The following is a 22,614-nucleotide window of genomic DNA, read 5'->3' as shown; positions in this document are numbered from 1 at the left end:
GAGTTTAACGTTGGATAGCACCTCTTTCTCGGGAGTTAGCAGGTTCAATACTTCCTCATGATCATAATGGATCTCATTTGGATGAAAACCTCAAAACAAGGGTTCATAAACTGAAACATTTTGAGTAGGTAGGGGGGTAATTAGTTGAAGTGTGGAACAACCCAGCGATCAATGGATATCACCTTCAAAACAGATTTTTTGCAAGTAGTGAAATATAACGACAGGAGCTGCTGCATAGAACCAAGGAGTAGATACGTTTGTATAAAACAATATCAATTTATACCAGATCATGTTCCTCAATTAAACGAAAAATGGTTTGAAAGCACCATGTGAGCATTAATTTTTCGACTTGTCGAATGGTCTTCTGAAGTCACTACAGTAGAACCTCGATTATCCGCGTGCGGATGAATCGTGGTGTGGATTATTCGCTACAGCGAGTTCCATAATAGAGCTATAGGTTTTCCCAGAATTTGAATTTGATGTTCTTTTGTTTCGATAATGGATTTTGGACATTGGACCCTATTACAGAAATCGAATTGTGGATTCAATACAATCACTATCACTATCACAACGAGTAAAATCTGGAATTATAGAAATCGAGGAAAACAGCTCGATTCGTTACTCTGCTCGAATGTCAGTGGCGGTGCTGAAATATTTTGAAACGAGTTTGAAATGTTTCACAAAGCACTATAGAAAGAATGCCAAAACTTTATTTGAGACAACTGCTATGAAAATTATAAATATCTATACTTCCAAAAGTGTTAATATGGTTATGTTTTGGAGAATATTGATATTCCTTCAACGAATGAAGCTTAATAGCCGTAATGCATGCATGGGTGTGTAATAAAAACGACATCATGGAACAATTTGCTTTACAAAAATTATAATTATTAGAAAATGATTTTTTCATGTATTATCACAACTGCAATCTATGGAATTCCGTGAGGAGTCACAAATGAATTCCACTTTTTTTAGCAAAACATTTTTTTTATGCAATTATCTTTTAGCGTCGATTCCTTGTTGTAGCGGTGCAATAGCTTTGTATTGGCCCTTCACCTGTGGCCCTAAATTCTCGCTTGTTGTGTGCTAGTGTTTTCTTTACCTTTCACCTCATGTCAATCCAAATCTGTAATTTAAAAAAAAACATTGTTTCGCAGGACATTTCAGCTTTAGCATATGGTATAGAAAGTTTAATATAGTATAGCAATAAAAAAAAAATAGTGGGTTATATCTATGATATAACCGCAAGGTTCACGTGGAACTACCTTAGCTTAGCAATCATTCGTTTGTATTGATTAAATTCTTGATTGAATGAAACAGTTTCCAAATTCAATTGAGTTCAATATATTTGCTCTGTGAGTGAAAAAAATGAACAAATGCCGTGTAAAGTCAATTCATTTATTGTGATTGATTGTTCTTCGTTACAAGTAAATTTAATGACGGACCTTTTACGTTTGGTATGATGACTAGAACAAAATATATGTACGGAAGAATTATCAAACGTTTGATGAACCAGCCTAAGGCTGAAAATCTTTCCAATAAAGACAAAAAAAAATTATCAAACGATTATTTTATTTTTCATTTCCCTCTGAAGTTTACATCCCAAAAGTGTACATACTTCTCGAATCTAGAATTTGCTTGAAACTGGGAAGTTCATTCGCTTCTAGTGTCTGCACGATTTTCCCAGGTTCCTAAGTTTAGAAGATCATGTTAGGACAGACATATTCCACTCTGCACAAAGGCAAGCGAGGACAAAAGTACTCGCAGTTTGCATTCATTTGCAGAGCCGATTTCCCCAGAAACCTCGGTTTTGAAGTCTGTGTTAGGGAAACACATTTCAATCGGAACAAAAATACCCCCGATTTGTATGAATTTGCAATGCCGATTTCCCCTAGGCTGCTTGGTTTTGATGGCTGTGTTAGGGAAACCGTAAATCGGGCCAATCAAAACGATGCAGTTAGGGCGTTTAGATAACGCCTAATATTTTACAGTTATTCAATTGTTTATCTAATGAAAAACAACATTTTGTTAGTTGCGATAGATGCGTAGAAATATTCCCTATCAAGTGATGCAAACATCTCTCCTATCCAGTACGAAATGTTCGAGCTATAAGCATTCGAAATCTTTCATTTTTTCTTGCATGTTCTGTGTTTAGGTTTTCATTTTACCCTCCATATATTCCGGTTAGACGTAGTCCCACGTCAAAAATTGCTGACAAAATTAACACGTACGCGTATTAACATGTACGCTAGCAGGAATAAGCAATTTTTATTGGAAATTCGGTTGATAGTAATTCGAAGAATATGATAAAATTTACTTATTGTATAACATGTATCGTAGAAAAAACTCTTAATTTCTGCCATCCTGAACCAAGACGCATTGGTGGTCTCAGTGCATTACGCTCCTCAATGAATTCCTCCCACTTTTCCATAACCGGGATTCTATTTGAACTGCCTCCACAAATACCTCAAGCAATATTTACATTCGCTTTCATTGGTTCCACGAGTAGTTCAAACTGGTGGTGATTTGTCTGTCCACTCATTTTGAGCCACTAAAATATGCACTGGAAGTAAGTTCTGCATTGTAAATGATAACATGATTAATATAAATAATGCTGGATTGAACACTTACCTTGAATAGACTATTCCGGCAGCACGGTAAAACAAATACTGATCAAAACAAACATGTGTTGAAAATTGCAGCGTTTCGTAAATGTTTCCCAAAGGAAAATATCAGGGAAGCAAACCAAAACAAAATAATTCTCTGAAGATATGCAACAAGTGAACCAAACAACTCGAAAAGTTCTGACACTTGCATCGATAGCTATCACTCGCTCGGTGCTATCGAATTGTTCGATTTCTATAATAGTGAAATAGAGCTAACGAGCAAAATTCTTATCGCCTCGATTTCTATAATAGGGCCCATTATTTGGCCACTGGTGTACACGAACTTTTAGATGGATAGTTTAATGATTTCTGCCCTGATAAAACATAGTTTTCATGCCGAAAAATCTTTTTTACTTCGCGGCGAGCTTGCCCGACTATTCCGCAGATAATTGGGGTTCTACTGTGCTTGCATATAAGGAACTTCAGTATAAATAACTGATTTCGACCTGGGCAGATATCTGACTTTTACGTTTATATTCACATTACTTAATAATTCTAAAATATTATGAAAATTTTTTAACGACATTGACTCTGCACAGATTATGTTAGCGTTACGTAACTTAAGAGGGGATTGGGTTTGTCTTGCGTTACTTATTGATACATAGGGAGTTCAAAAACTACATTTTTAGCGTTACGTGATTTGTATACCTCGCCTTATCGGTTCCGAGCATTCTTCGCCGGTGCGTATGAGGAACATTCGATTTTCGGAATTCCATTTCGTTGTTACGAGATCATACCGCAATGAATCTTGATCCTCCAACCTTCCCACTAATAGTTATTTGTTTCAGAATAATCGTGGGGGAACCCAGCAATACAAGTGATCTGTTTGGCAGCAAGTATCATACTCTCTGATGGCTGTAAGGACGTGGCCGGCGTCGTTACTGAATATTGAACGTTCGAATCACCGAAAATAGGGTTGGCAGAAAACATTTCATCTTCGGCAGAAATGATACCTTAAGCTGTTTTAATAACTTTAAAATGTTTGTATGTATGGGAGCAGATATCTCTTTCTTCTTCCTTTTTTCATCTCTTTTAGGATTGTGGGATCGAACCAAGGTCAGATGGAATGCAAGGCTGTTTAACACGACCATGCTATCCACATAGCTACTTGTGCTGTTGCATAAATGCGTGGTAATATTACACCTCGTTATAAAATGAAGTTGGAAAGTGTTTTCTAAGAGTAAAATTGGGTGGGTTATATCTATGATATAACCGCAAGGCTGACGTGGGACTACCTTAGCTTAGCAATCATTTGTTTGTATTGATTAAATTTTTGATTGAATGAAACAATTTCCGAATTCAATTGAATCCAATATATTAGCTTTGTGAGTAAAAAGATTGTATAATGCCATGTAAGGTCAATTCATGAATTGTGATAGATTTATTCATTCATTTTCGTCAAACAATTGTAGGCTACATACTTATGTATTAATGATGCAATGTTTTCTCAAGTTAAATATTATTCCTACAGTACATGTTTCATGATTATGTTCTTCGTTACAAGTAAATTTAATGACAGTCCTTTTACGTTTGATTGGATGACACCTTGGTTTAGAAGTCTGTACTAGGTAAACACATTTCAGTCGGAACAAAAATGCCCCCGACTTGCATGTATTTGCAATGCCAATTCCCCCACGCTCCATGGATTTGAAGTCTGTGTTAGGGAAATATATTTCAGTCGAAACAAAAATGCCCCTCAACTTGCATGAATTTGCAATTTCCCCACGCTCCATGGATTTGAAGTCTGTGTTAGGGAAATACATTTCAGTCGGAACAAAAATACCCCCGATTTGCATGTATTTGCAATGCATATTTCCCCACGATCCATGTATTTAAAGTATGTATTAGGGAAACACATTTCAGTTGGAACAAAAATGCCCCCGAGTTACATGTATTTGCAATGCCAATTTCCCTACACTCCATGAATTTGAAGTCTGTGTTAGAGAAACACATTTCAGTCGGAACAAAAATACCCCCGACTTACATGTATTTGCAATGCCGATTTCTCCAACGCTGCTTGGTTTTGAAGTCTGTGTTGGGGAACACATTTCGGTGAGAACAAAAATCCCCATACTTTCATGTATTTGCGATGCCGATTTCCCCAACGCTGCTTGGTTATGATGACTGTGTTGGGGAAACCGTTTTCATTTTACCCCCCATATACTCCGGTTAGACATAGTCCCACGTCAAAAAAGCGATCTATATCCATTTCAGTCTTGGCCGTGTATTTGGCAAACTATACGAAAAGCTTTAAGGTGGTATTCTAGTGTAGAGACACGAATTTCGGACGTTTTTTCGAACTCCGTAAAAATAAAACAAAGAATATTTTTACCATCCATTATATCATTATTCGTTTATCTATCTTTCAACAATAAAACAAAAATAGGACGGAAAAAAAATATTCATAATTAGAATAGTTACATGCTGGTGAAGTGAGGGTGTTCAAAAGAAAGTTGTGCCATGGCGTACACGATTCCAGTCCTTCTGGTTATCTGAAACAAAAAAATCGAACAGATTCTGAATCAGTAAAGATGTCGCTATGGCATGAACCTCGGACAAGTCAAAAACATGGGTTTTAACAAAATGGCGGCCGTTTGAAAACAAAAATGCTGTTTAAAACGTTTTTTTTTTTGCGTTTACCGATTTTTTAAAAATAGTAAAATTAAAAAGTTATAATTTTCTATTGGTTCATGCAATAGAGAGATGTATGCGGATTATTTTCATATAAATTTGACATAAATCGGTTCAGTAGAACTTGAGATATCGTGTACGCCAATTAGAAAAAAACTAGTTCCGAGAGAAACGCGTTTGAAGTTCATTGTGATGGCCGTAACAGGTTAGATACCTCATCACTAAGATGGCTCTAACTAGGTAAATAATAGGATTTTCGATAAGTCCTTTCTAGAGTATATTCTTGAATGCCTAAACTACAGAAATATGGTAAAAAAAAATTTCGATTTTTTCAGATTTCTAGACTAGAATACCCCCTTAATACGTGTTTATTTGCAATGTGTTTCTTGTTTCGCTCGCTCAAATTGATCGTACATTGAAATATCATATATATTATACAAATGATACACAAGTATTGTGTGGAAGCGTTTTTAATGTGGGGGGGGTGGTGGGGTTGGTGGTTCTGCCGTACAATTGAAACACAAATTTCTGCATTACTCGAAAACTAATCAAGCAAATGAAACCAAATAAGTCATATTGAGGCTTTAGGGTGCAATAATTGTTTCTATAGTGATTAGCCTCTCCCCCCCCCCTCTAAACATAAATTTCAGAATTACTCGAGAATTATTCAAGCAAATGAAACAAAATTAGGTATATTGAGGTTTTAGGGTGCAATAAATGTTTCTATCGTGGTTAGACTCTCCACTGCCATACAAATGGAACACAAATTTCTGCATAACTCGAAAACTAATCAAGCAAATGTAACCGAATTTGGCATGTGATGGTTTTACGGGGCACGAAACGCTTCTATGCTGAATACACTCCACCCCCTCTCTAAGGGGTCTACCATACAAACGAAACACAAACTTCTGCATAACTCTAGAACTAATCAAGCACAGTTTTGGATGTGAGGGTGTTTGGGTATGAGAAATGTATCTATAATGGTATTACACCCCTCCCTCTTCTTGAATGAAGAGGAGGTTCCATAAAAATATTACACATATTTCAACCAAAAATATTCCAACCAAACATGACAATTGATAATTTTCGGAAAACTCTGAAGGAAAAAGGGAAAATTAAATTCCCATATGTTCTACAATTACATAGAGACAAGCGCTGTTAGTTCATTTGATGTTTGCGCTAGCGAAATTGATCTTTGTTCGAGACTGGAAATGGATTCTAATGTGATGAAACGCACTCATATATCTTCTTCTATCTACACCAAAAAAGGATCGCCGGATGTGTTGATAAGAGCAGAACTCGAAGACGGAATTGTCCGATTTAGGACTGTCTTTATTCTATCATATTTTCTTTCAAAACATTTATTCCATGTAACGGAAAAACATGTTATTTGCAAGTGATTGAAAAATCTTGAACGAGAATTATGTCTGAAAATAATCTGATATTATAATGATGAGTTTTGTTAGAAATATTAGGAATTTTATAGTAAAAAGTAAAATCAACGGGGTCGAATAGAAGATCAATCAATATACAGTTCTGCGATTGGACCCATGAACTTGCTCATAGTATGAAAACGTGAATGTTTGAAGATATGAATAACAAAAAACAAATTTTGGGTGGGACGAAGTTTGCCGGGTCAGCTAGTCTAATATAATAAATCGTGATGCCAAAATATGTGCTAAAAATTTATTTTTGGGTGTGGTTCCATGCTCAATTCAATGTGCTCTTTGTACAGATCAGGTCAATCATGGAGATCGAATGTTTAAGCTGAACACCCAGAAACATTTTGTATCATTTGAAAAGTTTGCGTGGGTTTTCCAACATAACTCGAGCTCGAATTGCTCTCCATCATTTTGACTGACGCGTTTGGGATTTTGCTGTTGTGTTTTTTTTTAAAAATAGCATTGAATGCCCCAGGAATCCATCAATAGAGGGCACGCGCATACTTTCGCGAATACAAAGTCAACCACATTTTCAGTGAAACTCATCATAACAACCTGTGTATCGAGTCCTAATTTCTCTTCTCATAATTACACGATGAAAATATTCAATTATCAAAGTCTCGTCACTCGATCCGTCCGGTCTCGGATCTAACCGGCTTATCCGCATCCACTGCCGGATCCATCCAGCGCCTTTGGCAGACAAGATTGGATTCCGGACAGATTCAGCAATTCATTCGGCGTCCCTTCCGAAGTAAACAACGCACGCGGGGTCTGTAATCACAACGCAACGCATTCCTTCGGCGGCGGGATTTTTCCGCTCGACGCGAAGTGGCCTCCACTTTAGCTCAGCTCAGCTCACATACGTGTACCTACGTGTGCTGGCAGAGGGGGGGGGGGCTTGCAGTGCAGAACAGGGACCCCAAAGTGGACGCGAAAAATCAGGGAAGATTGATGGTAATCAATAAACTGGAAATACGATTTGGGTAATGCGAAAAGAGCCTGGCTGTGATAAAGAGTTGAGTGAGTGAGTGAGTGAGGGGGTGCCAACCGGCGTCCTGTCCGACGGGGTGTGGCGGGAAGGCGTATGCGTTTTTGATTCCAGAAGCAGGCATTAAAGAATAAGAATCGAGTGAGCTGATGATGAGTATTGGTGACCAGGTTGTTCTGGATGTTTTTTTTTCGCTGTTTCGTTGCTACTGCAGCTCGGGAATGGATTGAACGGAGCGAGGGGCTCCGAAAGAAATTAATCATATTATTAAACTTTGCTGCTTTTTTCGATGCGTCTTGGGTACCGGTGCATGGCGGTAACAATAGCGCAGAGAGCCAAAGAGGCAACAGCAGCAGCAGCAGCTTGAGGGCTATGATTATGTGAGTGCACGAGCGATTTCGGGGTTGCTGGGCTGAGTGTGGAGTGTGCAAAGAAACTCATTCTTGGATGCGCGATTAAGGCCCTGGGGACGATTACAACGACGGTGGCGTCAATCCTGTCCTGCTCAGAGCCGGTAAATATGCAGCTGGAGTATGACTGGGAAGCATAAGGAAAAAAAACAAGGGAACCAGGAGCGGGAAAGTGGATTTTAATTCATTCTCAATTCAAAATTCTATTACCGGGGACAGAAGGTGGTTAGCGCGGGGACGTCCCCGCCCCACGCTCCTGAATTGTGGAGGACCAGGTTCCGTCCCAGTTCGCCGCGATGGTTGTACGCTGATGATCACAAGGAAGGCCACGAGATAGGCTTTGACGAAAGTTTGACTTGATTTCGACGCTTCCGGGCATAATTATCGGCAATGATAGCACGCTCGGCGGGGAGAAATGATGCATTAGAGAGCACCAGAAACGCATTAAAATCGCTCACAGAACACTGGGGGTCGTCCCCCAGGAGCCAGAGATTCTTCACTCGTCTCAGCTGCTCTTCACGTTTTTGGGCTGATTTTAATTGAAAAAGGCAATCTCGCAAAAATGAGCGTCTACTTGCGCTGCGCGTTTCGTTTTTGGGCTGGTAGGCTTTGTGCCCGGGAAATTAGGAGGACCACGGGAGCAGCAAGAAGAAAAGCTCATTTTTCTTATCTCGCGCGAATACTTTGGGATTGTTGTAGCGAACCCGGGGTGCATCGACCCCGTCTTCGATGTCTCAGCATGAGTCGCCGGGACACACATCATCGTATCGTATCGAAGAGAAATTTCACAGGCTGTGCGCATAAAAGCGTCCATACATATGCATTTTCGAGGCTCCCCAAAAATCGCGGTGGCAATGTTCGCATCAGCTTCTCTTTATAAATCAATCTCGTCAACTGTCAAACTTTTTGCATGTTCAACTTTTCAGCAGCAACGGTTTTCGTGGTTGGCTGCTGGTTTTGTGTGTGCTTTTTTTTTGTTGTTGCTTCGGTTGCGATTGCACGCCATACCTTTCGCGCGGGAATGACACTGGCGAAAATCCACGGGAATGTGTGCGCGCCCCGGCCCTTCGGAGTTCACCTGTTGTCCCGGGGGCTGGCTGGTGAGAATCGAACAAGGGCTGCAGGCCAAGCTATTGTGCGTTTTGGAGATGGGTCTCGGGCTTGAAGTGGTGTGATCATTCGCGCATATCTTGATGGTAAATTTGACAACTAACGTTCGACGGAACGATGATTGTGTCAAACTTTAGCAGGGGTGACTGGTGTGACAGAAGCATGCAGCAGTTTGGTGAATATTCATTACACTCAAATCTTTACAAATACTAGATGAAAATACTACAGACTTTTGATAACCCATAAGTCCAACGTCGCACCGCAATTAAAGGCATTGCGTCAGAGCGTGTTTGTTGAACGCTCGAAATCCGCATGTCTAAGAATACTCTGGGCTTAGCCTTAGTCGCACCGATACCAGCCTGACGGCTAATCTCGAACAATTAGCTTTATTGTACCAGCAAGGTCTAAGCCGAACGTTATGAGTGTTTATCTGTTGTTAGTCCGATTCGAGTGTGCAAATAAACATGGTTAAACCCCTTTCCCGAGTACAAACGCAGGCATTCGCTTTTGATGTGTTAATTCACGACAATTTTGTCGTTCAGCTAGTCAACATTTGTTGACGATTGCGACGTCTGCATGTGACCTACAATGGCGGTCTGTTTTCTTTCTCTTTCTCACCCCATACTCTGCTCACAAATCACATTTTCGCAGGTAACTGTCAACAGCCGCCGCGCGCATATCATATAGTGTCACCCCTGAGTTCCCAACGAGTAGCGCCCATTGGGGTGCCCATCCGGATGGCGTCACGGATGGGTGAAAGCCATTCCGTCACCCGCTGCGAAAAGGGACTGGCTTGCCGAGAAGCCATTACCGCTGCCAGCCCAGGAATGGTGGAATTTCCAGCGCTCGCGTAAATCCTTTTTCGCACGGGAGACCTACCTTCGCAAACAAGATTACGCTTGTACACATCATCATCATCCTCATCGGTGTATTGATGCGCCAAAGCGCGACAACAACACGAAAAAAAAGACGAAATAAAAAAAAAACTGCTGCGACAGCCAACCGCAGCTCCTTACTACGGCATCACGAACCCAACCCAACTGTATAATGTCTTAGTCATTACTCCTCCTTCGGAAAATACATCAACGGATTTTTGTAATATTCCTTAAAGACTCTGAGTGCGCGCTGTCCTAGTGAGGCGCGGCAGCAGGCATGCCGGAGGAGAGCGCGCAAAAACTGTCTTAAATCATTACATGCTGACTCTGATTCCCGAGGATCACGAGCACTACTGTGTCTGTGTCCCGCGGTGTGCCTCCCACCAACGAGCCGAGCATTAATAAGAATAATAACAATAATGAAACGATGATATAGAGAATTATAATAATGTGTTGATTCCGCTCGGTAGCGGCCGCTATCTTGGGTTGACGGTAGCACCTCGGCGCAGGGACTGCACGCGGCGCCCCGAGAAGAAACCCATTTGCGGGAAAATCAGCGCTCAAACCCCGAGATGCCTGCGCCAGGGCTGCCAGCGGCTCGAGCTTCGAGAAATTTATTAGAAACAATAAATAACCTGGTGTTAGGCCCTGCAAGCGCAATATTTATGCAACAGCCAGGTCTGCCAGGCCCGGAACACCTTCGTCTCACTCGTTACCCCGTGTATGTAGGCTAGATTTATAGATTTGCAAGCACACTTTGAAATTACTGGTAATTCTTCCGGGGCTGAGCAGTTGAAATTATCCTGGTCGACACTTGGTGGTTCGTTGGGAGATTAGCTTCGCTGCGACATACCGTGTCGGCCAAATGGATCAATCTTACCAGTCGTGATGTTGATAATTTTTTATTAGTAACCATAACATACCTTGATTGTATTTTGAATTAGTTTATTCTGAACAGATGAGTATGGTCTCATACGATTTCAAACGATGAAAGAAAGAATATCTTTCACTAACCAAATCTTCTTAAGGTTAGAAAAAGATCTGGAGAATACGGAAGGTAGTTGGGGAACTGTGGGTAAGACGAACAGTGGAGTAAGATAGACACACGGTTCATTTGAATAGTTAACTCTAGAATTTCATATTTATGTTGGTGAGTATCTTTCCTATATGTTATTCTATGATAGCAATTACAAACCAAATCGGCAAAAAACAGCAAATTTTGACCCGACCCTTTCCAATTTTTTGAAACTTGGTACTGCTCGCTGGTTGGATTGAGAGAGTGCTTTATATTGATTTTGAGAACAATTAATCCTACACCCAAAATTGACTTTTAGCTCATGTTTTGTCTTCCCGATTTATTACATTAAATGAGCGTAAAATTGACAGAAAATGCCATGACTCACAAATACTGGTAAGCATTTGTATAATATATATATGGTACGGCAATATAAGATTAATACGAGCGAGCGAAACAAGAGACACGTTTCAAATAAGCACGCATTACTTGGCCACGGCTCAGACCGACATGGATATAAATCTCCTTTATGCTGGAAAGTGTCTGCTAGGTGTAAAATTAGAAAACACTTTCCAACTTCAATTTGTAGTGAGATGTAATATTATCACGTTCCTCCCCAACAGCATCATTAGCTATGTGGATAGCGTGATCGTGTGAAACAATCTTGCATTCCAGCTGGCCTTGGTTCGATTCCCGTTGATGTCGTTTGGATTTTTTTTGGGTGCAATCCCAAGAAAGATGAAAAAATAAAAAAAATAAAGAGATGTCTGCTTCCCAGGGCCCGGAATCTTCGACGGTGAAAAATGAAGACCGACTCTACTCCCAGTAGCTCCGCTTCGACTAGAGCTGCTTCGGCAGTCACCGCCAACAAAAAAAAATGACTTGACTAGAAAATGAATTGACTAGCGTTGACTAGCGAGGATGACTGATGAACTAGTCCAGTCATTAGTCCAGTCGACTAATGAATACAAATCTGCCTCTTCATTCAACTGACTTCAACCCACATTTCCATTTCCCCCTGACAATAATTTTGCCACCACTGTATGCAATCTTATTGTACGTCCATATAAAGAGGAACGAAAACTTGACTCCTGATGCAAAAAAATGTAATGGGTTGTATTTTGGACACGACCACAGTTTTCGACGTAGAACTACGGAATTATAATATAAAATTCACTTGTATTCACTTCGGATATTATTTTGGAATGCATAGAAATTTTTGAAATAACTTTTAAGCTATTTAATTTTTTATTACTTCAGTAGAATCGGAAGAGTCGAGTAGAGTCGAAAGCTATCAGAACTAATCGTTTATTTGGTCTTTTGGTCGCATCAGACTTTTTCCTGATACCACTCAGATATAGATAAAGATTCTCTGTATGCTGCAGAGGGCTTCCTCTCCTTGTATCGAGCTGAGTGTGTATGTGTGTGAAATCAGCATTAGGCATGAATGATATCCGCTCGTTGTGTTATGCTAGCTCACTCGCATCTGTGTTTTCATTCTATTCTATTTTTCGTTTCCGTCTCTAGCCCTGAGCCTCTTGTGGAAAGAAACTCTATTCCATACTCTTCCTTCAACCGCCAAGAAAACAATCCTCTCCCGCTCGACGCTCTGCGGCAACCATGTTGCTTCGATGACCACCAAACGAGAAGTGGTGTGGCTTCAAATCGCGGATGGCTTATTTAAACCAAATATGTTGAAAACGGGCAGAAACGAATGTTTCGGTTGCTCGTTATTGACAGCTTTGTTCGGGAATGCACACAAATCGGCAGAACAAATGTATGGGAAAATGAGAATGCTTCCAGTTTCCATTAATTTAAACTGTTTAGGCATTAGTGGATTGTACTGTATAGTATATCAAACAAATCTTAAAGAATCTTTCCGATTCCATTGGTGTGCAAATTATCAGAATTTGTTCGCTGTGAAAATAGTTATTAATGTTAACTTTATTTCATAAAAACGTGACCTGTTTCCTGATTTGGCATCCTTCCTGAAAGACGTAGTTCTACGTCAAAAAGAAGTTACCCCATCAATGGACGGTTTATTTTCTACCCATCGTGAACTCAAACCAACGAACTTAGACATTTATCAAGTATGCTATAAAGGTCCTCGCGTTAGTATTAGTTAGTATTAGGCGTGCAAAATAGCTCACACACAGCATGCTATTTTATACGTGTGAGTAATTTTCGTGTAGGATACAAAAAATTCTAGCTCACCTGTACCGTTTGTCAAACAACGTTAAACTCAAACATCGATGCATGCATAAAGATACATGGGAAAGAGAGAGAGAGAAACGAATTCGTTTTGGGGGAAGTCACTTCCCTCATTGAGGACAATTTGACTGGGAAGAATGAAATGATATAGTCGAGTCGGTAGAGCGAGATAGCGACTAAACGCCCGACTGACTGTTCAGTCGTTTTGGCCGAGAAACTGCGTGAAGAAGCCAAAAGCCATTACTAACTGACTACGGATAAAGTCAGTCGATTAGTCAGCCGACTATCCTCAGTTCACTATGACTATGCCGTGCCCTGCTGCTTCCATTCATACAAACATTTTAAAGCGTTGGGGGACATACGACATTATTTGCCTATTTGACGCTTCAAGGCATGAAATGACATGTTTTCGGTCGAAAATGAAATTCTTTCTGACAACGCTAGTTTGGGTGTAGGATAAAACTTTATATATAGTTTTTCATGTAGAATCGCATGTAGATTCTGTTATTAATATTACTTTTTTATTTGTTTACGATTTCACAAAGTATTGAAATTTCATAATTTTATATCTCTCTAATTAAGTTCCACACGGTACCACTATACGTCTAAATTTGTTGAATTAGAATTGCTTTCCAATAAAAATGTACAAAAATATATCGAATGGGGGCGGGATGTTTTGAAATGCAATAGTTTTTAATATGAAATTCAATTTTTGAGAGTTTTTAACATTGTATTCTAATCGTTATTTTCCCTAAATAGTTCATTGATTTTCCAACATCTTCATCAAACATAATGTCAGGTTGGGCAAAAAGTTATCCATTATTTTCTCGATAGCTGGCGATAGCTGGTTATCAATATCTCGTGTACTATTGATCGTACAATTTGTAAAGGTGATATTTCACACTAAAAAAATTCTTTTGCTGTTTTTCGTTTGTTTCATTTAGTTGCGAGTTACATGGTGTTAACAATGAAGGTCAACAAAGAGAAAATTAGGTACATTTCAAACTTTTTCTTGTATAAATACGAAAATGCAAGCCAGACCGCTGAATTGTGAATGGTGTTTATGGAGCCGATACTGAAAATACAGATAAAATACGTGCAATTTAATTTATTTTTAACTTTATCAAATATTTTTATAAATTTTTTTATAAATATTTTTTAAATTTTTTTAATGTTTCTTTTAGTGCAATACACTAAATTAAGATATCAACGGTCAACAAATGGAAAAAATTCCAGAGTGATAAGAAATTGGGATCAAGAGAAGACTGTAAAAATCTATTGCTAGAGGTTTTCGTCAATAAGGACCAAGACCTCTATGAAAGATACATTATGAAGGGACCTTCAGAATGGTAACAAATTTTCCAACAAAATGGTGCATATTCGACCCAAATCGGACAATCCGAAGCATATTAAAAATAGTTCTGAACTTCACCCTAAAATAATGGATTACTTTCTCCCTTACCTGATATTTTAATCAGACATCTGGATTTTGAGTTACGCTTTTTTGAAAAAAAAAATGAATGATTTTGAATACGCCCTTTCCAAAAATCTGTTGTAATTTAAATTGGCCATATTATAATGCAGATTGTGATTTTAGGTAGTTTCCATCATAAGAACCATGTTTTTAAAAAAATTGGAGTAGGGCGAGTCAGCGGTCGGTCGATTTGGCGTGGAAGAATGTGAAAATAGTAGTTGAATAGTGTCATTGATAGCTTGGTTTATTTAATTAATAGATTATACTTGCTTTGTATTTTGTCAAACATAGATAAATTACAAATTCGTGCTTCATAGTTTACATGTGAAAATATCTATCTATCTATATATATATATATATATATATATATATATATATATATATATATATATATATATATATATATATATAAATGAATTTCTTTCTGTCTGTCTGTCTGTTCGATTCTTATGGACTCGAAAACTACTGAACCGATCGACATGAAAATTGGTATGTAGGGGTTTTTGAGACCGGCGAAGATTTTCGTGATAGTTTGAGACCCCTCCCCCAAATTTCTGCATAACTCGAGAATTAATTAAGAAAATGAAATGTGGAGGTTCTAGGGGGCAAGAAACATTTCTAAGGTGGTTCAACACTCCTCCCATTTTTCTAAGAAGGGAGGGGAGGTTTGCCATGGAAATTTCTACATAACTCGAGAATTAATCAAGAAAAAGTAGCCAAATTTGGCATGTGAAGGTTTTAGGGGACACGAAACGTTTCTATGATGAATACGTTCCTCCCCCCTCTCTGAGGAGGGCTGCCATACTAATGAAATAAAAACTTCTGCATAACTCGAGAACTAATCAAGCACAATTTGGGATGTGAGGGTTTTTTGGTATAATAAATGTTTCTATGATGGTTTGACACCTTTCCCTCCTCTGGAATAGAGAGGGGGCTCATAAAAATGTTACACATATTTCAACCAAAAATATTCCAATCAAACATGACAATTGAAAATTTTTGGAAAAGTCTGAAGGAAAAAGGGAAAATTCGAAAAATTAAATTTCTTTATGTTCTACAATTACACAGTGACAAGCGTTGTTAGTCCATTTTATGTTTGCTCTAACGAAATATCTTTATCTTCTTCTATCTACACCAATAAAATGTATTGCCGAATATGTTGATAAGAGCAAAACTCGAGGAAGGAATTATCCGATTTAGGGCTATTTTTATTCTATCATATTTTCTGTATCAAACAAGTGGCAAGTGGTTGAAAAATCTTGAACAAGAATTGTGTCAGAAAATAATCTGATATTATAATGATGAGTTTTTGTAGAAGTACTAGGAATGTTATAATAAAAGTTAAATTTAACGGGGTCGATTAGAAGATCAATCAATGAACAGTTCTGCGATTTGACCCATGAACTTGCGCTTAGTAGAAAACGAGAATGTTTGAAGGTATTGATAACAAAAAACAAATTTTGGACGGGACGAAGTTTGCCGGGTCAGCTAGTATGAACTAAAATTGTACAAGTGTTTCGATAACAGACATGATTAATGTGTTCAGTGATTGGATTGTGAAGTAAAGTTAGATTGTTGATATCGTGAACATCTTAAACGAACGCGTGGTAAACACTTCACATGAGCATTTACATTTGGAAAGTTTTGAAACAAGATGAGTTGCGCGCTTGCTCACGATCGGTCTAAAACAGGAACGTGTAATCCTTTCATAGCAATATTAAGACATGACTTGGATAAGTTCAGTTTCAGTTTTCAAACAACGGACACAGCGCTTATCGCTGTAAAATATCTTCTCCACATTCGGATTGAATTGCGCTCCACTTTGACGCCACTTCTAACCCGGAAAGAATGCTCAAATTCACAGAAATTACTGTTGGTGGCTATATTTTCAAATCAATAATATCAATATCAATAAAACCCCTGTGTCTAATATGAGCATACAATATTGTCTGCTCGCTGGCTGGATTGAGACAGTCATTTGAAATTGCAAAAGCTATTTTCCAAACAGAGTAGCGGACGGAGACGATGTATTTCACGTTGTTTGACGGGTTGCACGTTATTGACGGTAGAGGTAGGCAAATACACAAATGGACAGAAGAAATACAAAATGAAAATTATAATGCTTCCAATTTTCATTAATTTACAACATTTATGGATTATGCAATCGTGATGTATAGCAAACCAAACAAATTATAGATAGTTTCCGATGCGATTGCTATGTGAATCATCCAAATACGTTCGTAGCGATAAACAGTTACTAACATAAAGATTATTTTATGACCTGTGACCTGTTTTCTGATTTGTTACCCTCACTGGAAGACGCAGTCCTACATTAAAAAAAAAAAATCCCACAAATAATTTTGAAAAAAAAAGCTAGCGACATTCTTTCTTAATGCTGATATCACACATACAGAGGTTTTGTTCGATAACGAATGAAAAAATATCACAAACAACATCGGTTCAATTTTGTTCGGTGGAAGCACCATGTCAATTTTCAAGCCGTGCGGCGAAGAGTGCTTTTGTATTTTTGCATCACAGTCACACACCTTTCTTGTTTACACGCGTTGTCAAAAGCAGATTGAAGTGTGGTATGGTGCGATTATTTTACTTTTGCCCGTAATGAGAAGCACGAGAGGTGCTAAGACTGGAAAAGATCTTCGTGTTTGTGCGGTGCATGCGCTCGTTGGTTCTGAAAAATTCTCGTATTGGGTGTGTTATTAGTTAATTTCAAAATGTCAATGCATTCTGAAGTAATAAAAAAACGAATGTTTTTTTCTCCGGGATTGAGTTTGTGTGAATTCAAGAGTGTGTTCGGACTTATTGGTGATTTCTTTCGGTAGATCATGTAATTTTCGTGAATTCGAGCATTCTTTCCGAATGAGAAGTCTTTTTTTTGTCTTATTTATTTATTTTAGGCTCATTAGCATTTTAGCTGTAACAGAGCCGAATTCTAATCGTGTACATGTCACATGTTTATCCTATATCTATAATTGACACATTAGACAGTTGCCATTTTTCGGCGTAATAGTATTCCTTCTTATCTTCCATTATCCAGTTAGACCACTGGACAGCGGAGACAGTTGATTGATCATTATTGAGTTATTTATAGAACAGCAGCCCGATGTGTCTTGCAGAGCAGAGCAGTTGTATGGATGAATCGATCTTATTTCCACCGTGAATCGATCTCCATCGCTGATGATTGTTGCGTGGACGTAATTATTCTATAATAACACAAAGATGGTCAATGAGGGCCCTGAGTTTTGAACTCACGATCGATCGCTAACTAAGCGAACGCGCAACCAATGTGGCTACGGAGACCCCCGCTATGAGAAGTCTTGTCAAAGAACAAATAATTCCAAGCCGTACGTAAAGAAAGTATTTTCCAGCGGTGAGTGCTGTCTTCGTCAGTGAAAAACTGATGGTGGAAATTTTCGGATATGCACTCGGATTTTCGGTTACCGTTCTGATTGTGAATTATTTCTTGAATAAATTGTGTTTTTTGGAGTGTTGGAGATGTAATTTAATGAAAGTTTGTCTGTCAGTATGTGCTGTGAAGGCTAGAAGACTGAATCGAACGACGTGTAACTTGATTAATAAGGGTTCTCAAGTACGACTAGTATTACAGTGCTACCCGTTTCGTTTTTAACCTTCCTATGCTCGCGCATAGGTCTGACAGACCGAGAATCAACGAGGTGGCTAAATAAAATGACTATTGATACTGAATGAAGTTAAAGAAAAATTATTTTCTGGAGTTCCTTCATTCTATTATATCTTTGTCTTGTCTTGTCTGAATAAATACTAATAACGCCTAAAAATACACAATAGTAACATTACAGAGAAACGCACAGTCTGTGAGTATATAAGTTATTTTGCGCGCGAGTACAGGAGAGTTAAACAAAGTTCTAGTTCATGATTTTTCAAGCAATTGTTGTAATCAATTTGGCAAAAAAAATGAACATAACCGTATGTTCAAAGTAAGTCACAAAGGTTTTAGAATTGGATCGATTCAAAAATACAAGACATGAAAAAGGATCTACCGAAAAAAGATTAACTCTGATATTGCTCAAACTTCTTATATTTGTTCCTTTTCGAAAAAGACGCTACTAGAGGCATTTCCAAATCATATCAAAAAATCCCAAACCAACACAATTTAAGAGCGCACTCTTATTAGCGAGTTCCATTAGGAATAAAAATAAGTTATATTTCTCCGTTTTGTACAAAAATGAAAACATTGATTTGTAAATTATTCTGGATCACCTGGGAGCAACATTTTACGTTATGCTTATATTGGACACATAGAATACGAGTTGAAAAGAGTTGAAAAAAAAGAGTGGAACGGTCAAAAATTGGTCAACTTACACTTGGCGTATTTTTTTATTCGTATATTTTAATTTATGACATTTTCAACCCGTTCCTAAAAAAATCAAAATTTTACTCAGGTTTAAGCAAAATACAAATCAACAACTGTGAAAATCATTATAAGCAATTTGCCTTTCAAAAAGTGTGCCTTCTAAAGCGCCCACCTTAGCTAGCGAGTCCGCTTTCTCATTCCCCGGAATCGAGCAATGAGAGGGAACCCATGCTAAGGTAATCTTGAATAATTTTTAGTGTTTTGGTCGAAAAATTATTCAAGATTACCTTAGCATGGGTTCCCTCTCATTGCTCGATTCCGGGGAATGAGAAAGCGGACTCGCTAGCTAAGGTGGGCGCTTTAGAAGGCACACTTTTTGAAAGGCAAATTGCTTATAATGAATTTTTCCACATTCCTCGTCAGTATACGCTCGTAAGTTGGCAGCGCATGTGGAGTGAAAATGAGTTCGGTCGTTGGTTACACACGATTATCCCTAAGGTTTCGACGAGTGCTTGGTTTAAGGGATTGAATGTAGGTCGTGATTTCATTCGCGTGATATCTCGGCTCATGTCCAATCACTACAACCTAAACGCGCATCTCTATCGCATTGGGCTCGCAGCAAACAATCTTTGTGATTGTTGCGATGGCTACCACGACATCGAGCATGTTGTCTGGTCGTGTATCCGGTTCCATGCTGCTCGCTCTCAGCTCTCTAGAGCACTGAGAGCACAAGGCAGACAATCGGATATCCCCGTCCGGGATATCTTAGGTAGCCGTGATCCTGATCTTCTGCTTCATCTATACCTGTTCCTCAGAAACGCCGATGTCAACGTTTAATGATGTTTCCTTCGTTGTGTCCCCGTTTCATATCCCTCCTATCCAAACGATAAACTTTTACTTAGTCGCGGCAATACATACACACACTCTTTACAGATACACGGGCCAAAGGTTGTGCAGTCCACTGATCATTCAACAAGAGCCAAAGGTTGTACCGCTTATGACAACTCTACACGAGCTGATGATTGCGCCGGCTAGTGACCATTCTATCCTGGATTCCTCGAGTGGAGAAAGACGCACCACGCTAGATATGGGGTACAGACTAGGGGGGCGTTGCTGATTAATGGTCAGCTGCATCCCAATAGCAGGTATCCCGTGTCGGGCACACGTACAGAGCATCGAAGACTGCAACATACCAATTATGAGAACACTTGTAATACTAACCTCGAGCCAACCGCGAGTAATCGGTTACATATTACTAACATAGTTGTAAGCAAACATTGTCGAAATATTGAACTCCCGGCCCCGTTAGGCTGACGCCATATGAGCCTTAATAAAAATATATATTTTGGATAAAAAAAAAAACTGTGAAAATCGTTATTGTTGAGTTCGGATAACGAATAGAAATCTGAAAGAACGCCAGAATCAGGAGGAAACCGAAACCAAAATCCTCCCTTTTCCATCAGAGATGTCGAAAACAAATCATGGATTATTACACACAGCAGTGAAAACAGCCAATGTAACACAACGTTACATTGACACCCAATCAAGATAATGAGCGAAACTCCATTGTCAAAACAAGAGTTTTACACGGCAACAGGAAAACTAAGAGTTTAAGAAAAATTTTAGCAGCAAAATAAAGTGGATGATGTGGAATCTGATGGAAGATGTAAAATGTGAAGCCTGACAGTAAATCATGTTTCAACAATTTTTGACTGGTTCACTTTTTAATATGGGTACCTAGGATGATTGGAATATCGTTTATAGATTTTATCGAAAGTTCGTTTTAAAGAAGTTTTATTTCTCAGTGATCTTGCGAGCCGTCATTCAGCGGTCTGCATCAACCAACCTGTCATTTTGCTTCTATCAGACTCAGCTAGATTCCGGGAATACATCTTCTACATCGAAATCTTCGGCACGATATTCTACGTATTTTGAGACTGACATTTTGTCAATACATATTCCCTATATGAATCATGCTGCTATTAAAAAAAAATCCTTTGAAAGTTATTGCGCCAATTGGTGAATCTGTTCCCCTTGAGCGCTCGATTGATATCACTAAGTTCTCCGTCAGATCATCATCCAATTTTATCCGCAGAAAAGCAGACCATTTTCGCAAAAAAGCAACAGTAAGGATTGATGTTTTATTGTCACTCTTCGAGACTTCCACATCATCAGCGCTACCGCATGAGTTTGCTCGTTGTGGCGGTGGTGGTGGTGTTATTTTTAATTTAACAAAATCCAGTTAATAGTCGTCTTATTTGTAATTATTTTTTTGTTATGTGATGTATATACATCATCATCGGGACAAAAGGTGTGCCCAGTCCGAAGCGACACACGGAGTGGGTTGGGTGGTTGAAACGCGAGCCGCGAGAGCAGTAGCTGCTGCACCAGAACCCCAAGAAAGAATGATGAAACATGTGTAAATTGGAAGCTGCAGCAGGGAAACCAGAATATGGCGAAAACCGGCACAAAACGCGGACAGCACGCGGTGGCCGCACAAAAACTTGTTGTGTATTTAGAATGCATTTAATGTTGCATATAGAGCAACAAAACAAGCAGCTGGGTTGGAGGGGGGTGTGGCGGGAGGACGGTTTCGCGGTAAAACTCCTGGACATGTGCTACTGTTCGGTGGATTGCATACGATGGGCTGTACGATGTTTGTGCCGGTCTCCCTCGAACCACCCGGCACCCACCCCCAGGGAATGTCCTCCTTCGTGGACAAACAGGCTTACGTCTGCCCGACTGACAGTGATGAAGACGACGAAACGGATTGCCGTTTATTGTATAGTGCGGAAAAGTGATAACTCCGAGGTTACGATCCAGCTCCAGCGAATGGGATAGCAGAAATTGAGCAGTTAGTGAAGTATTTGGTGGCACTGACTGCATGCATGCAAAATTGTTGACACTATCCGACGGTTCCCACAGAACGGTTACGGCAAATAATCAATTACAGCAAGTGATGAAGGTAAACAACCTAACGACTCAAATGCACAATGCCCGTTTCCCTTATCGCGGAACACTCTCTATCACCATTTCCCTTCGAAGCTGTCACACACCCAACCTTGTCCTTCCGAGGAAACGCGGCAAAAACTTGCATTGCGTATTACCAAGAAAGTGCATACGATAAAAACAATAACCGCTGCCTGATACCAAAAACACTCGAGGAGGGGTGAACTCCGTTATGTAGAGCGCAACATTATCAAATTGACATGTAGTTCCGGTCCGGTCGCTTGGCCCATCACCCGTTGCAGTCCCTTTTCCTTTCCCACATCTATCGGCGATTCCCGGCCGATTCCGGTGGGGGAGTCAGGCAGCAAAAACAAAAGGAACCTCTCGTTCCCTCGTGTTTCTTCTGTGTACGCACAGAAATCCACACAAAAACTGTAAATATGAACCAGGCAACTGACACCGGAGTCTCTCTCTCTCTTTCTGAGTGGGAAA

At 39.3% G+C, this 22,614-nt stretch overlaps 1 protein-coding gene across 1 annotated transcript in view; it reads left to right on the top strand.

Moving 5' to 3' along the window:
• The window catches only part of LOC129767289 (homeobox protein dve-1), a 223,780-nt gene that overhangs the window by 78,398 nt on the left and 122,768 nt on the right, over window positions 1-22,614 (top strand). The window lies entirely within an intron of this gene.

Source organism: Toxorhynchites rutilus, chromosome 2 (assembly GCF_029784135.1).
Source record: "Toxorhynchites rutilus septentrionalis strain SRP chromosome 2, ASM2978413v1, whole genome shotgun sequence".
Classification (NCBI taxonomy): domain Eukaryota; kingdom Metazoa; phylum Arthropoda; class Insecta; order Diptera; family Culicidae; genus Toxorhynchites; species Toxorhynchites rutilus.
This window is presented reverse-complemented; position numbering and strand designations above follow the sequence as displayed.